The sequence below is a fragment of the Monodelphis domestica genome, chromosome 4 (assembly GCF_027887165.1).
Source record: "Monodelphis domestica isolate mMonDom1 chromosome 4, mMonDom1.pri, whole genome shotgun sequence".
NCBI classification, from domain to species: Eukaryota; Metazoa; Chordata; class Mammalia; order Didelphimorphia; family Didelphidae; genus Monodelphis; species Monodelphis domestica.
The window spans coordinates 98,061,351-98,076,207 of NC_077230.1; the positions used below are offsets into that span (position 1 = coordinate 98,061,351).

A 14,857-nucleotide genomic window follows, 5' to 3' on the forward strand; every position below is an offset into this window, starting at 1 on the left:
TAGTTCTGCCTTTTCTTCTTTCACTATTTCCTTCTACACCAGTGTTTTGCTTTTAATCAGTCCCCCTATTCCTCACACTTATTTTATTTTCCTGCCCACCCCCTTCCTTCTTACTCCCCTTTTATTTTTCTTTAAGGTCTATTAAATGCTCCCCCTCCCTTTTAATACCCCCCACCCCACTTCCCATCTTGGTTTTTGACACACCAAATTTTAGATATTAATAACTGTTAATAACTTGAGAAAGCACACTAATTTTTCACTCCTCACAACTGTGATGGTAAACAGGACAAACTCACCAATAAAATGGAAGAGGTCAGCAGTGGAATTTATCTTAAAAGTGGAATTTATCAATACACTATTAACAAGAAATAAAACAAAAACTAATAGGCTCAAGTAAAATTTAGAATGCTTCTTATGAACTCAAAATAGCAGGAGTATCAACCATGGTTTTAGACAAGGCAAAATCAAAACCAGATCCAGAAGTACAAATATAAATAATTAAACAACCCTTTAAAGCTATGTTCTAATGAGCAAAATAAGGATGTATATGCATATATAGAATAAACTCTAAAGGGCAAAAAAATAAATAATTATGTGGTATGTGTATGTTACTAGATAGACAGGAAGAAAGGAAGGAAGGAAGGAAGGAAGGAGAGAGAGAGAGAGAGAGAGAGAGAGAGAGAGAGAGAGAGAGAGAGAGAGAGAGAGAGAGAGATGATAGGCTACTATGGCATATAAGCTTCAGCTTATCTCTGTGGAAAGTAGGAGAAAGTTTTTACCTTCCCTTTCAGAAATCTGGCTTGAGGAAAGGGGTTAGGCAGAATCCAGGATCACCAAAGCTAAGTGTTTTTTCTTATCTCTAGAGGGGTATTGGACTAGAATTAGTCAAGAAGTACATCTTAAAAAGAGAGAGTAGCCCTTAGCTTACATTGACCAGTTTAGCCTCTTCTAACCAAATGTTGGTTACCCACAAGACAATTTTTAAAATAGCAAGAAAATTTATTTAAGAAAAATAGCAAATATAAATCAGAATTCTATAGATTAGAATATACCAAAGAATATACATTAATGAATAAAAGCATTTTCAACTGGGGGCAAGATATAATCTCAGCTCAAATTAAGAGAATGATCTCCCCAATGGGAAGTCTACAATTGCATGTCCTAGAAGTTTCCCATACAAGTCCACCCCACTGAAGGTGCCAGTTTGCTATTCAAGATCACACCAGTCAAAAATCTCTCTCATCTATCTCCCTAGAGGTCTTCCCTCAAAGGTTGTCTGCAACCAACTCAACCAAATCCTTCAAGGCAATACAACATTATGCTCAGCATTCTCTAAGGCAATCAAGAATTTTGCCTCCCTCCAAGTTTGCAGAATGCAGCACAAAGCTGGTTTTCATGGTACTGCCCAAGGGAGTATTACAAAGTAATTAATTTTTTTAAATCAATAATAAAGGCACTAATTAATTGAGGGAAATCATGAAAGGTTTCACATAGGACTACATCTTGGAAAAAAAAGTATTTTATGAGACAGATGGAGTGCATTCCAATGTATGGAATGGGACAGACAAAGAGATGGAAATGGAAGACAGTTCTGTGTATGAGGAAAGAGAGAAAGGACTTCCTTTGGCTGATCATAGAGTGAGGAGGAATAATATTCAGAGAGGCTGGGAACTCTCACTGGATGGGTCAGTTTATGAAGGGCACTAAAAGCTGAAAAGAGAAGTTTATATTTGATTCTAGAGACAGACAATAGAAACTACTGGAATTGATTGAATACTGGAGTGACATGGTCAGATCTACTCTTAAGGAAGGTCACTTTGGCAGTAGTGTGTCACAAAGTTGTCTATCTAAAGTAACACAAGGCTAGGTAGTAGTAGAACTAGGACTCAATGACTTTTTCCCTGATATATGACCATGAGAATCTCAAGCAGCCCACCACAGGACCTCATAAGTAACAGGAGGCACAAAGGAGCTAGAGAGAGTACCATGGTACAGTGGAAAGAATGCTGAATTTGGAGTATGGATGGTGTTCAAATCCAGTCTTCTACTACCTTGGGCAAGGCATTCAATCTCTTAAACTTAGTTACATTATCTATAAATTAAGGTATCAAGACTAGATTATCCAATTCTGTGACTGGTTTTAATTTCTATGATGATGTGTGTCAATAAAATCCAACAACATTAAGGATAAACTTGTATTGGCTGGGTATATATACTTTTGTGAAGAGAAAGGACAAACCAACAGTGATGAGAACGTTTTTCTAGTTTAAATGATTCCTGAAAGTTTGACTAATAGGGATAGTGGAAAGGGGTAAAGGCATGGAGACTATACATGTATTTTTCCTTCCTTTTAAATAACAGAGATGAAGTATTCTTATTGAATGACCAGAGCAAAAGATATCTTGGGCAAGAGAACTTTTTCATATCCTTGAAATCAAATTCTTTAGACCACTACTTCTGCTTCGGCTTAACCTCTCCTCTTCATTATACAGGCATAAAAAAAAAAAATCTAATATCGGTATTGCTTTTATCTGCTCTTTTGTATCCTCATTAATTTCTTCTATTAAGAAATCTTGAAAAGCCTTTATCCATTACAGGTTTGCCATTCAATAATAATCATCATTAACAAAGATATATTGAATATCTGCTAAGGACATTGTGCTATACTATGAACTCTGGTTTGAGATTTGGTTTCATGTCTTAAAATTAGGCTCCCAGAAAGTGATTTAAAATTGAATTTGAACAATGTTTGCTAAAATGTTCTTTGATCTTTGTCCATAGGGTCTCCTAAAAGAAGACATTGATTTCCTAGTATCTTCTTGATACTTTTCTGATCTAAGCCATAATAACAGTTGTCAAAGGTCTTACTAGAGCACTTCTACTTTCACTAAGCTCAATAATGAGACACCATTGTTGTCTGTCACTTTTAGCGCCCCCTTTTTCTGTATCCCCAGTTTGGACCTTTTTCCCCTCCACTTGAAAGAATTAGTTCCTTCCTACCCATGCCTTCTAGTAATCCTTTTATTCCCTCATTTTTAGAAGGAAAAAAAATGTAAATTTAAAATTTCATATAAAGGGGAAAACTTCCCATATATATCCCAAAAGACATTTTTTATCCCCATAAAAATGGTCATATCAGTGATAAACTGCAACACAGAATATCCTGGCATGGACACATTTGTGCTTTCCCAAATAGAGTGTCTGAAATTTTGGGAAATGGCAGGCATTTTTCCATCCTTTTATCTACCTTCCCTTAGAGACAGTCTAGTACACTTAGCCTTATTCCAGTCCTTTACCAAATAAGCTAATGGCCTGGCATTGTTAAATTAGCTTTGCCCTCCTAAATTCAAGAAAGAACTTCAAGTAGGCTTTCACTTAAACCAAATTAAATTATATATCTTCACCAAAAGGTGAATTTTCCTGGAAAAGGATTTTATATAACCATGAAAAAAGCCATTACAGATTACCATTTCTAGAAAACTGTGATTAATCCTATGTAAATCAAGTAAGTACTCTCCCTCTGTCCATCTCTATTTGTTTATAACTTTCAATTTTTGCATACCAGATTCTATTAAATGGCATTATGTCTGTTAAAGTATAGGACTCATTATTTTAAATAATCAAGTACAACAAAAATACATTATTTTTAAATATATGGTATAATCTCCTATAACAGGGGAATCTTCCAGTGAGGATCCAGTCCTTAGAATATATTCAATATATTCTATGGCCAATCTATGCAGAAAAGTGAATCCACTTCCAGAAATGCTTTAAGAAAAAAAGGCCTTTCTTCCCTACCACTTACTGTGGTCCCCATTCAGAACATGTGCAAGTATCCAAATATTCTCTGACTCTTTCATATTGGCTTGTTGTCATAATGGCAAAAGAGCTTTAAATTGGTGAAAGGGCCAGAAATTAATTTATATACAAAAGTTTCAAAGGAATGGAATGGCTCTCCCACCTGGCAACTTTTGAGTGAGAAGAACTTCTGTGAGCCTGGGAGGATGGGGGGTCAGGGAAGGGGCTATTTCAGGTCCTCTCTCTTAGAGGACTTGTGGGCTGCCACAAGGCTGTAAACACATGGCACTGATATGTCTTGTCACTGTTGTGTTTATTCTTCCATGATCTTAAGTGAAGATAAATATCAGAAATAGATAAAATTAGGTTATGATTTTGTGAGTTTCAAAAGGTTGGAAGAGACACCAGAGGTCCAGCAGATAGAGTCTATGGCAGAGAATGGTATTAGTCATGGCATACAAGGCAGACAATTCACTTAATATAGAATCATCCATGGGTGCCTTCTTGACAAAACTCAGTGCTGAATTGACTGGGCAATCAAGGAATTATGTCCTGCAAGCAAAAAAGAGTGACTTATCCACTGGCTACACCACAACCAAAAATGAGTTGGTTGTGGCAAATGTTTGCTATTTACCACTTTATTTGAGTTCCTTCTACCATAGGATTGAGAAGATAGATAAAGAGGAGAGTGGATAATCATTTGATTAGAGGGAGTGGGCAGTCATTTTGTATTTCTATCTTTGTTCTGTGTAAGAGGCATGAAGGGAGAGAGGACTGATAAGCCAAGCATGCAAGAAACAAGCTGGGGACCTGATCTGCAAAATCAAAGAGAAGGTTCCAAACGGAATGTTCCCGGGAGAAGGCCATTGAAGCTGATTAGGGGAGAAACCTCTGCTCTCTCTGGGGTTGACTGACCAAGAAAGGAGGCAAGGCTGCCTGAAGGGAGAAGAAGCTGAGAACTAATATTATTAGTTTCTATCCCAGACTGATGGACCCTTGAGGGGGGGCTTCTGAGATTAGGCTGAGAGACCTTGGTGGCTTTGTGAAGAGGAAAGAAGATTTTAACTGTTGTTCTCCATCTCTCTGACTGTCCCTCTGTCACAGTTGTGACTGGACTGATTTCCCAAATGCTCAAATTCTCCTTATAGTTTAGGGAAACCCTCCTCCCTCTTTCCTCAGTTCTCTATCCTGTTATTTCCCAATAAACCCCTTACCTGAGAAAGAAAACAAGAGAATCTTCAAAGTCCACTCAGAGGGGAGGGGCAAAGCCACAAGCTTCAAGAAGAAACTAGGAGGGAGAGACTGGAAGAAGGGAAGGGTTGAGGGAGTGCGTGGGATCTGGGAGCAAGGGGAGAAGGAGGTTAGGAAATAGATTGATCTATCAGCCATCAATAGAGATTATAGGCAAACCCCAGAGCATTCCCCTGTGGCAGTATCTCTCAGTGTCACTCAAAGTACACCTATCCCCATTGTAACTAGGCAGCCCTCAGGTGTGCCCCTATATTAGTAGCTGCTATCTAGCCAGCCAGGGTACATCAGTCACTGCAACAAGAAATAGTGTCACACAGATTATCCATTCTATTACATTTCACTGGGATACTTTGTGGACACAAGGGAAAGTATCTAGTCAGTCTCCATCCTAATATATTTTATAATCCTATTATTACACTTGCTTTGGTCTGGAAACCAAACCTGCTAGTGCAAGTCAGATTAGGTGAGAAAGTCCAGGGCCTGAGCTATACTTTCATTACCTAAATTAGAGATAAGCATAATCCATTTATAGAAAAATGTAAGTAATAATAGCTAGCTAGGATTTTTACAGACCTTTAAGGTTTATAAAGTGCTTTAGAAATATAATTCATTTTATCCTTATAGGAATCCTGGGAGTGCTATTACTATCTTCATTTTACAGATGAGGAAACAGATAGAGGCTAAGTAACTTGCTCAGACAGGTCCCTCAGTCATTAAGTAGCTATGATCAGATTTAAATTTAGTTTTTCCTACACCAGGTCCACATGCCACCAAGTTGAAAGGGACCTCAGGACTCTGTTTCTATGTATCTTGTATTAGAAATAACATCTTGAGCTACAAACTGATACTTTGGGCAAATGGTTTCATCTCTGTTAATATTCGTTTCATCAACTGTAAAAAGAGAGGGTTGGAATAAAATCAAAGGTGTTAAATTTGAGGTCAACCACAAAATTCCCAAGTACTGTCTAAACCAGATTAAAATGTAGTTGAGAGGGGCAACCAGATAGCTAGGTAGATAAAGAGTCAGGCCTGGAGATAGGAGGTCCCAAGTTCATATCTGACCTCAGACACTGTGGAGTCTGGGCAAGTCACTTTAATCCCTTTTACCTACCCCTTACCACTCATCTGTCTTGGATCCAGTATTCATTCTAAGACAGAAAGTAAGGGTTGATCTTTTTTAATGTAACTGGGAAATGTTAAGCAAAATAAATAAACATACCAAATGCAACAGATAATGTTAATTTGTGGTTCTAGATCAGTAAGATGCCCACAGGGACCTGTTTCTGAGTTTGACACCACAAAGTTAAGCTTTTGTCTAAGACTCCTTCTTTGGACATCTGTTTCCACAACACCATAAATCTTCACCACTGTAAATCTCCCACTGCAGAGAGTCTGAAGAGTCAAGTTTACATAATGAGATGTTTACATATACATAAACAGGGATTATACTGTGTGTTGTATGGTTTGATATATTGTGTTTATGGAAGAGATGATGAAGAGGTCTCACTATGCAAGATGTCACAAAGTTGTTGAGACAAACTACCACTGTGCTATGAGCTCTAGGGTATTCAGTACTGCCTCTTATTTAATGTTTGGGTTTCTTCTAGAACAAAATTGATACATGTTAAGTAGTGATAGCAATAGATACTATACCTATGATTTCATTGATTACAGGGAACTCCTGATTGAGGAAACGCATTCTCTGCATCTTAAAAGTTTAGAGAGGTGCCTAAAATATTGAGGGGTCGAATGACTGGCCTAATGTCATAAGTCTGTATATGTGTCAGAGGTAAATCTTAAACTGAGATCTCTATGGCCCCAAGACTAGCCCTCTAGTCATCAAACTATGTTACCATTCTGCCTACTATTAAAAACAAACTCAGTAAAATTCACTGGAGTTGGAATCAGAAATCAAGACACAGGATCAGGATATCGTAAGTTGTATTAAAATTACCCTAACTATATCACTTTCCCTTTTTCCATCCTATCTACCATCATTCATTGGAGAATGAACTTTTGCAAAATCTTCTCCTACCTACTTCCCACCAGTGTTTTGGATCAAAGGAGAATGGATGTTAAGTGTCTTAGAAAACTACAATGGGTTATATAAGACTACTCCAAATGACATTTTCTTGAGCAACACTGATATTATTACTATATTATAACCAAACTCTACTGTAACTTTATGTAACTGATAGCCTGGGATGGAAACTAAATGGTCAGTGGCAATGAAATTAACTGCTCTCTAAAATGTCAATTCACTTAACATTGTGTTTTCATTTTAATTAATTAAATTAGATGATATAGAATTGTATACATAGCCATCACTTCTCATAGCATTACTGTACTTCATGTAAAGTTTCATTTCAATTACTGATAGGATTAGTCTCATGAAAAATCATGAAGCAAGCGAATTTTATCTATCACTAATTTTTCCTCTATATTTTCTCCCTGCTTCTCTATATTTTGCCAGAAGCTCAGTGCTCTCATACTAATCTGGTCCACCTTGATCAAAGTAGCTGATTAACTATTTTTTGCTAATTTGGTATGTTATAATTTGCTAATTATGACCCTCGTCCATGGAGATTTGCATTTTAAAAAAGGCTGCAAGGAAAAGGGAACTTTTAGGCCAAAGAATGAATGTATAATGTTAGAATTTAAGGTGTTGTTACAGCTAGATTGATAAAATAAAAACTCAAAGGAGTTAACACTAGTAAAAACCTTAGAAACCAGCTAGTTCAAACCTCTCATCTTATATTTGAGGAAACTTGTATTAGAAAATGTTTATCTTCTCTGCGTTTCACAAATATACAACAAAATTATTGATTTAGGACTAGAATTAAAATAACCTAGTCTGATGCTCTCACAGCATGGCAAGGTCATAATAACTTTCTCAAGGACACACAGGTAGCAAGCAGCAAAGCCTGAAATGAAAACTCTGACTCAAAATCCCTGTGTTCTTTCCTTTACATATAAGATATAAGAATCAAGAATTTCAATAGTTACAAGGGACAAAAGGGGTTATATAGCCCAACTCAAACCTATAGGATAATTTCTTCTATAAACCTAAACAAAAAGAAGTCATTCAACCTTTATTTCCAGTATGGGCAAATTTACTACTTCTCAAGGCAGCCAGGCCACTTTTGGATAGCTATAATTTTGAGGAAGTTTTTCACCATATCAAGCCAAATTGCATTTTCACAACTTCTATTAATGTCTCCTCTGTCAAGCCAGACAATTTTAATCTCTCATTTGAACAATAGTCCTTCAAGAAACTGAAGACAGCTATCATGTCTGCCCTTAAGCTTCTCTTATCCAGAATAACTTTCCCCATTTCCTTCACTTGATCCTCACATAGAATGATCTTGAGATCATTCATCATCTCAATTACCCTTCTGTGGAACCAGACTAACAATTTCCCTTCTAAAATGTGCCACTCAGAAGGAAGTACAATAACCCAGATATGGTCTGACTAGGGCAAAGTGTAATAGGGCTTTCATCTCCCTCATCCTGAATACTATGCTCCTTTTGAACACAATCCAAGGTTATATTAGCTTTCTTGGCTATTATATTGTACCACTTACTCATGATGAACCTGCAGTCTACTAACATATCCCTATCTTTTTCAGATGGGCTACTCTTGGGCCATGCCTCCTTTATCCAGAAAGATATTGGCTTTATTTTTCTTATCCTAAGTATAAAACTTTTATATTTATCCTTACTAATTTTTATTTTATTAGGTTCCACTTAATATGCTATACTATAGAGTTCTTTTTGGATCATAATGCTGTCATCCAGTGCATTAGCTTGTATGTCACCTGCCAACTGAATAAATGTGTTCCTTTACATTTGTCCAAATCATTGATATAAATATTAAACAGCAAAGAGTCAAGCTTGGATTCCTAGAGCACTCAAATACATGTCTCCTTAAAAGCTGATTTTAAATCATTAAATGATGGACCTTTGGGTCTAGCCACTCTATCAGTACCAAATCTACCTAGCAAACCATCAGCTTTTTCCCTCCCTTCTTTTGTCCCCCCAAAAATTGTATGAGTGACTTAGTAAATGTTTTGTTAAAATCTATGGAAGTTGTATCTAAATAACTGCTATCTAAGTAAGCATGCCCCCAATATGTCAGTCTAAAATACCTGACAAAAATGGAAATGAGAGCATTCTGACAAAGTCCATTTTCAATGAAATCATTCTGGCTCTCTGATCACTATTTCCTTTTCTGCACATTCAATAGCCATCCTTTTCATTATTCATTCTGGCATTTTGCCAGGAATAAAAGTCAACTTCATTGGCCTATAGCTTGCAAATTCTATTCTTTCCTTTAAGTAAAAATGTAGTATTTTAAAAAATCTATAAAAATCTCTTCAATTCTCGACCCCCAGTCTTTTAAAGATCTTTCACAGTAGCTTAAGTAATTACAACTGCCAGTTTCAGCCTAGTCACTTGAACTCAGTAAGGGTAGGTACTTTCTTCCTCCATTTTATTTCCAGTTCACTACTGGTCATACTTGTTCATTCTCAAATGATATAATGTAAGTGAAACATCTAAAGCATAGACCTTTTATAGTCAAGATTTGGATTCAAACCCCACATTTGATGCTCATTACCTGTGTGTCCTTAGGGTGATTTAATAAGCCTACCATTTGTAAGCAAAGGTGTTGGACTAGATGGCTTCTGGGGTCCCATTCAGATCTAGATTTATGATCAGCCCTACATAAATGTCAATAATTTTCATTGTTATAGGGTACTTTTTAAGTCATCTTTTATTCTTGACAGAGAAAACAGGAGTGAGAGGCAAAGACAGACAGAGAAAGGGGCAGGTGGAGAGAGAGAGAGTCGACAGAGAAGGGGAGAAGGAAGGAGACAAGAAAGAGAGGAGATTCAGGGAAAGAAACAGAAGAGACAGAGAGTGAGACAGACAGGGCAGACAGACGGTGTGTGGTGAGGAAGAAGAAAGAGGAAGACAGGAGAGGAGGGGAGGGGAGGGGAGAGGAGGGGAGGAGAGGAGAGAGAATAACCAACTTTTTCCCCCTTATATGCTAAGATCAGTCCTGCCTAATAAAAATGGGGGTGTCATATTTTAATATAGCAAAAATCCAACGTCACCTTTCCTTTTTAAATTTTTTCATAAAAGTAGATGAGGAGTGTTGAAATTTATGTTAAATCTTATGTGTCCCCATTTTAAGTTATTTAGAAATGCCTGATCAGGCAGGACCCACAATGCGAAAAAGGGCTGTGTCTAATCAATCTTTTGGGCCCCATCTGCGCTTGGATAACAGTGAAAATCCGCTTCATTGACTACAAAGTCGAGGTAATATAGACACAGCATTAAAGCGCTGCTTTCCAGGCTCGGCCAATTATACAGAGCTAATGAGGTGTGAGAGAGCAGTGTGTGTGTACGTGTGTGTCAGAGCCGGGCGGGTCGGAAAGCTGGAGGTGGTTAAGAAGGGGGGAAGAGAAGGCCTTGGAGGGCTCCAGAACACCTCCCCTCTCCCTCGCTCCTCCCCTCCCATCGCCGCGAAGGATCCCAGCCTTAGCCTCACACCGCAAATCACTGCAAGCGAAATGGAAGGTGCGGTCTAGACGCTCTTAAGTCATTATTACACTTTGGGCCAAAATAATGGGGACAAGTTCTCACTGAAAGCCACAGAGGGACAGAGGGACGGGGGGGGGGGGGGGGGGGGGGCAGAGAAAAGTCATGCAACACGCGAGCTTTTTTTTCTCTGGAGCTACAGGGGGCTCGAGGAGGCCGGCGACCAGAGGAGATCCTCGGCTGCGGCGGGAGCGCGCGTGAGCCCCTATTTCCCCCCCTTCCCAACACGACGGGCTCGCGGGCATCCGGCCGTTTGGCTCTCGAGGATCCCCCAGTCGCCTCCCCGAGCCCCGCCTTGTTCCGCCCCCTTTCCCAGCTCTGAAGCCTCTTCGGCGGGCCGGGCCGAGGCGAGGCCGGGGCCCGGACTGGGGCGAGGCGAGGGCGGGGTGGAACTGAGAGCTGAGCTGAGGCCCGGGAGGCGGGGGAGGCGGGCGCAGTGACGGCGACTGTGGGCTCGTCTGTCCTCACACACATTCCCACTCACACACGCACGCACGCGCACACCCACACACACCCCACGCCCCCCTGGACTCCTGGCGCTCTTGGAGGCGGAGCGGGAGCCTCAGCTCGCGGGCACAGCCGTCGCCGCCGCTGCCGTGAGCAGCGGGGTCGGGTTTCTCCCTCGGCTAGGAGCGGACTAGGAGGAGGAGCCGGAGCCACCGAGGTACGGACGGGGGCGCCCTCCGCACGCGGCCGGCCCTAGGGCCTGAGGTCCTGGTCCGGACGCTCCGGGCCCGAGGCCGCGGAGGCAGGCGGGGCCCGCCCAGCAGCCCCCTGAATAGAGGTAGTGGGGAGCACGGCCAGGAGCGCGGGACTACTGCACCCTCCCCCTTCCCCTCTTCAGCTCTGTCAATGTCAGAGTCTGGGAGGGGAGGGTCAAGGGCTCTTGAACCCCAACCCCTGCCCCGTGCTGGGAAAAGTGATTCCTGGGGCTCGAGGAAGGAGCGGGGTCGGCTTTGCCGAGCCTGCCCAGGTTGGGGGTGGGGAATGGGGAAAAGAATTCTAAGCAATCAGTAATAATTTGTTAAAACTAAACCTCCAGTGTGCCTGGCACTGTGCTGAGCTCTGAAAATAAAATAAAATTTTATTTTCATAAAATAAGTTTTTAAAATATTTTAAGGCAAAAGAGTCCCAGAGAGCTACCTTTCACTGAGGACAGACAGATTAGAGGCGCTGGAAAGCACTAAGAACCTTTCCCTACTTTCCCTAGTACAATTCCGTGCCATCCTAGGAAACTTGTTCATCAGAAAGCCTGGCGGGGAAGCCAATGCCAGCGATTTGGAAGAATTGAATTATCACATAATTATTTCCTCCCCGCCCCCCCTTTCCCACGTTGCTTGGCCAAAGAAGGATGTGTCACAAACTTCATTTCATGAGAACATGTTTTTCCCCCCGGCAATTCAGAAGATGACTCCCTGAAACAAAGTTAAACGGTAATCCTGTTTTCGGCAGTTTCCATGATAACGCCTGGCCCTGGTTCATGACAATCTGGAAAATTGTTCTTGTATTGGATGGAGATGCTGTGGAAGAAACTAGTTTTGAATTGGGGGCTTGAATTGGTTTTATGCAGGCTGTGGCTTTGGTGGGATACTAAACCATGGTTTGACGGGCTTTGCTCATAGCTTAGACTTTATTGAAATGCCACATGCAGGTTTCAGTTTGGAGAACACTCAATATAAACCAGCTGGTCTGGGGCTTTGTCTTAGGGTTGAATCTAAATTCAGCGTGCTTATTCTGTACTGTAACATTCTAGTTCTAAAGGAGAAAGTGATTATAAAAGGAAGGGATATTATTAGTGATTAGATTCACTAATTAATATGAAATAAGATTATGATGTCTTTAATATATGGGGTTTCCTCAGATTGTAATTAGTTTCAGAACTCAAAATATATAGTAAAAAATTAACCATAATACTCACTTTCATTTATGACTCTAACAACAAAAAAACTTTATAGCAATAGCTACTTGTTCATTATTCTCAGGTCTTATTTCCTTGAAACCCACTATTATGGGCCTAAAAATAATCAGACATGCTCAGATCCATGGTCTCTTGAACCTCATTTTTTTTGTCTCAAATAGAGAGAATATTATGGAAGAGAATATAGTGGAAGAGAAAGAAAGTATTTTCTGATGATATCTTCAAATATTAGGGTCTGCTTATAAATTTTTGGAACACAAATTGTACTATTAGTACTGTCCTATTGGGACAATGACCAAGATTATTGTCCCTTGGTGATGATCTCAAACATCTTAAATAGGTTAAGTCTTAAAACAGTTTATTTACCTGGACCCTGATGAACAGTACTACCACATTGAGGGTTAGGGATTGGGCAGTCAAATGCCTACTATGTATTAGGTACTGTATATATATATATATATATATATATATATATATATATATATATATATATATATATATATATAAAAGAAAATAAAACACTTTTGTTTAGTGAGCTCACATTCTATAAGGGGAAACAGTATATACATGTACAAAATATATACAAAGTAATCTTAAGTAGTCTTTTGTTAAGGGACTACCTTGTGCTAGGCACCAGAGGGACACAAATGGAAAAAAATCAGGGGAAAAAAAAGTACTTGTAAGTAGATAATATATACAAAAGAATTGGGAGGGAAGGGAATATTTGCAGGGAATCTGGAAAGGCTTCGAGTGTTTGAATAGGTAGCACTTTGAGCTGGTTGAAATCAAACGATTATGCTTGTGGGTTGAAGTTATAGGAGCTGCTATCATAATAACCCAGGTGCTACTTTCCCTCAGGCCCAAGCTATCTGCTCAGCTTCCTTGACCTTTAAGGAGCCTCTGTTATAAAAGATTACATAATTACTCTTCTTAGAGGTCACTTTCTGGGACAAATAAATATATGATCACTATATTCCAACTCAGAATTTTGCTACTACAAAAACCAGGTCCTTGACTAGTTTTGAGGCATTCATTTCAGTGCTAAAAGATATTTCAGGATCCCACATACTCCAGGATCTGGACATTTGTGAACTTGTGTATATATAAAGTAGGGCAAGGACCTCTTTGGCCCTTGAGGTCCATCATAATAGCTGAGTATTCTCTAGCTGACTTTTCGGGGGCACTGTCAAGGGGGGTATAAATTAAGAATAAACTCTTCATTATATCTTATTACCCTTGAAGTTGTTAAAGGTTCTTGTATGGTAGGGTGATATACCAGTATAGGACAGTAGTCACCTCTAGATCTATCTGAAGTCTTTGAGAAAAGATAGTATTGATAAAAGTGGAAGCCAAAGAATTGTTTAATTTGTCACTCATGTCAAAGGGACTACCATTCTTCCATTGGCCCAGGTTCACAAGTATGAGTCATTCTCGACACTCATTTCTCATATCCAAACAATTGCCACTTCCTCAGTAACTCATCAGTAACTCAATTCATACCACCACCTCCTTAGTTCAGTCCCTCACCTGGAGAAACTCCAGGCTCCCTCTTTAGCTAAAGTGTTGCTTCTTTTCTAATTCTTTTTATTTGTAAGTCCCAATTCCAAATCACATTATATTTATTATGTATTTCTCCTGTATTTCATTATCTGTGGATATATTGTATCCCCGCAGTAGACTATAACTTCCCCAGAGCAACTCTCACTTTTGTCATCATATTCTTAGTATCTAGCACACTGTTTGACACATAATAGTGGGAATATAGTCTCCCCAGATTATATCAATAGCTCCCTAATTTTTTCTTTACATCTTAGTTTTACCCTTCTCCAATGCCTCCCCCACAGAGTTGCCAATTTGATCATTCTTAAAGCATAAGTTTGACAAAAATCATTCTACTCAAGAAACTTTAGTCTCCACCCTCTTCCTGCCACCCCATTATCTTCAGAATAAGATTAAAACTCCTCTTTTTGGTATATAAAGCCTGTCACAATCTGGCTATCTTTTCAGGATTGTTACACATTACTTCTCCCACCCCCATATACTCTGTGCTTCAGCCAAACTAGCCTACTTGCTGCTTCTGGTATGTGGCATGATGTAACTAACATTCCATTTCCTTCCCCCAGGCCTTTGTACAGGCTTTCTCTCAGGCTGGAAATGCTCTTTCTCTTCACCTTCACCTTCACCTTTAGAAACTCCAGGCTCCCTCTTTAGCTAAAGTGTTACTTCTTTTCTAATTCTTTTTATTTGTAGGTCCCAATTCCTAATCACATTATATTTATTATGTAT

The 14,857-nt window shown here is 39.5% G+C and overlaps 1 protein-coding gene and 1 pseudogene across 4 annotated transcripts in view; both read left to right on the forward strand.

Moving 5' to 3' along the window:
- LOC100618458 (BTB/POZ domain-containing adapter for CUL3-mediated RhoA degradation protein 1-like) overlaps window positions 1-11,093 on the forward strand; it is a 31,981-nt pseudogene extending 20,888 nt beyond the window's left edge.
- The window catches only part of PPP2R3A (protein phosphatase 2 regulatory subunit B''alpha), a 227,019-nt gene continuing 222,628 nt past the window's right edge, over window positions 10,467-14,857 (forward strand). Inside the window, exon 1 of one of the 4 annotated variants that reach the window (XM_056793650.1) lies at window positions 10,467-10,632. The gene's annotated coding sequence lies outside the window, so the exon portion shown is untranslated. Of the gene's footprint in view, window positions 10,633-11,007; window positions 11,318-14,857 lie in introns of those variants that run through there. The other 3 variants (XM_001364818.4, XR_008911147.1, XM_007493913.3) reach the window with 3 other exon arrangements.